This window comes from Atta cephalotes (genome assembly GCF_000143395.1).
Source record: "Atta cephalotes unplaced genomic scaffold scaffold00020, whole genome shotgun sequence".
Classification (NCBI taxonomy): Eukaryota; Metazoa; Arthropoda; class Insecta; order Hymenoptera; family Formicidae; genus Atta; species Atta cephalotes.
Genome location: NW_012130084.1, coordinates 789,999 through 792,687, shown reverse-complemented (window position 1 = coordinate 792,687; position 2,689 = coordinate 789,999).

The following is a 2,689-nucleotide window of genomic DNA, read 5'->3' as shown; positions in this document are numbered from 1 at the left end:
TAAATAGTAAAATAATTAAACATCTTTTTATATTTTTGTACATACTTTTGTTTGTGCTTTAAAATACTTGTTTTAATATACTTATATCCAAAGTAATTAAAAATAATATGTTATATACCGTTTGTTAATAAAATTCTAAATGACGCAGAAAATAAATAAGATGTGAACTGTATACATATATATAAGATTTATTTATTTATTTATATAACCCTTAATACATCAAGAATTAAATGATTATGTTAGAGGGTGATTTATAAATTGGCTCTTGTCAACTATTGGCTCTGAAATTAAATCGGAATGAATGTCGCCGTAATAGTACAATATTGCTCGGATGTACGTAAAATTTAAGGGAAAAGACCAGCCGACTCGTCCTTCTACCGGACCGAGCATCCAGCAACCCGACATCTCGTGAGATCAGAACTTAAGGCAATTGCGCCTCGGCGCACTGATACAACAAAGGGCACCGTCTAACGCGGTTATACCTCGTAAGCGAAACTCTATTGCTATATCCCATCCTATATTGGTCGTCTCAGAGAGCCCACCTTCATCCATCCTCCTTCTTCCTCCCTCGTCTCCGCCGTCCAACTTCCTTCAACCCTTATCGGTCTATTACTTCCTCTCTCTTTCCGCCGCTCCGTCTCTATCAATACCGACCTAATCTACTTTGCCGGCAAATAGTGTTCGCCTTCCCCAGACAATGTAACCCCCTAGAAACTACCCTTCTCCTCTCAGTCCCCGTACTTGTATCTACTCGCTACAAGTCCGTGTTTCGAGTCCCCTCACACTCCTCGATTTATCCGCGAGTAGAAAACGCGATCATCGCGCGTCCGCTCGAATTAATTTGGATTGTTTAGAGATTGTTTTGGGGCGCGAGTAATTTTCTACGATAGAGAAGCGAAGAGGTGGTAATCCCGAATGCGATAAGAACGGAGTTAAGTAATGAATTGATCGTTCGTTCACTCACATTATTCCTATAAGCAGTCGATTATTGTTTACCGAATTTAAAATTGAGGAAATTATCATAATTTGACGAAGATATAAATCTAAAAGAAAATATATTAAAAATCTAATTTGCGCCGAAAGTCTGATTAATGATATCTACTCGGAAGGCGGTGGTAAAATCAAGGAGGAGATTCATCTCCGGTATGGTTTACTACGAACCACGCCTCAGGCATTATAATAATTAAAATCTTCAAAAAAAATATCGCAGACAATTGGGAAGAACAGATTACAATTATAGGCTACATTGATAGCGAATTTTTGTTATCAATCTTATTTAAAGAAATAAATAATGATATACGAAAGCAATCATCGATCTTGTTAAGGAGGTTCTCGCGCTACTTCCTAGTCAATTTATTCATACTACATAAAACAATTAAAATAATGGAATAAAATATTATTAACAATATCTTATGCCATTATATATAATTATTGTTAATTTTATATATTACTAAATATTTTCGAAATGACAAAATAAAAGTTGTAAGATGCTCATTTGATGTATACACATCGTCCATTTGACATATATTCTAGCTTTTTTTCATTGAAAAATATAAATTTCTTGTAAACTGTACGATCAGTTTAAATGAAACTTTACGAGAACAAACTTAAATGTTTACTTTATAATTATAACGATTTTTAAATTGCTGTCTTATACGCAAATGTCTTAATTTAAAAGAGAATAACTACAGAATAAGATTATATCTTTAATTTGTGATATAAAATTCTATAAATTTAGAATTAAATATCTTCAAAATTGTACGGTCAATGAAATTTTTTCTAGATGTTATTGATATTATTAATATTTGTATTAGGCCCTGCGCACAATAGAAAGAATAAGAAATTAGGAATAAAGATTAAACGATTTTAATCTATCAGAAATCGGATACATCGGAATGCACGATTTCTGATAGGTTAGATTGAAATCGTTTATTCTTTATTTCTAATTCCTTATTCCTTCTATTGAATGCAGGACCATACATATATATTATATAGATTTGTCTTATATTTCATCAAACATGAGAATCTCTTTAATTAATTTGTAAGTTTTAAATATCATCTCTGTATTTCAGATAATTTCAATTATTATTCAATGTCGCAACGTATTCTCTTAACGATGAAATGTCATTTCGTATATTTAAATTGGAGTCAATCTAATTTAACAATTTTATGTACGAAAAGAAGCTGAAGTATTTAAAAATTGAGCTACATATAAATCTGAAAATAATTTTGTTGGATTATCAAAATAATCATGTAGAAAGTATGATGAGTAATATGCTGCAAAAAGCTTTGATATTCTAGCAACTATCTTGAGCGATCTTCATAATTATTTTGAAGGTCTCTCCCTCTCTCTTTCTATCCAACAAAATTTATTTTCAGATCTTTTACCTAATTGAATTTCTAGATACTTCAGCAAAATCATTCTTTTAATTCGTATATCATATTAAAAAGCATATTTTATAATCTCCTCTTCTATTATTAGAAGAGAGCAAGAAATGTGTTGCAAAAAATGTTTCAGACTAGTCTCGTGAATCATTTTAATTAAACTAAGCTGCTGAGTTGTTACGTCAATCTAAAACGCGTGATATGTGTTTCCGGTTCACAATTTGTCGCTTATTCATTATTTTATTAATTTATTTAATGAGAGGGTTAATATCGGGAAAGCGATCTTACATAAAGAGAGAGAAAG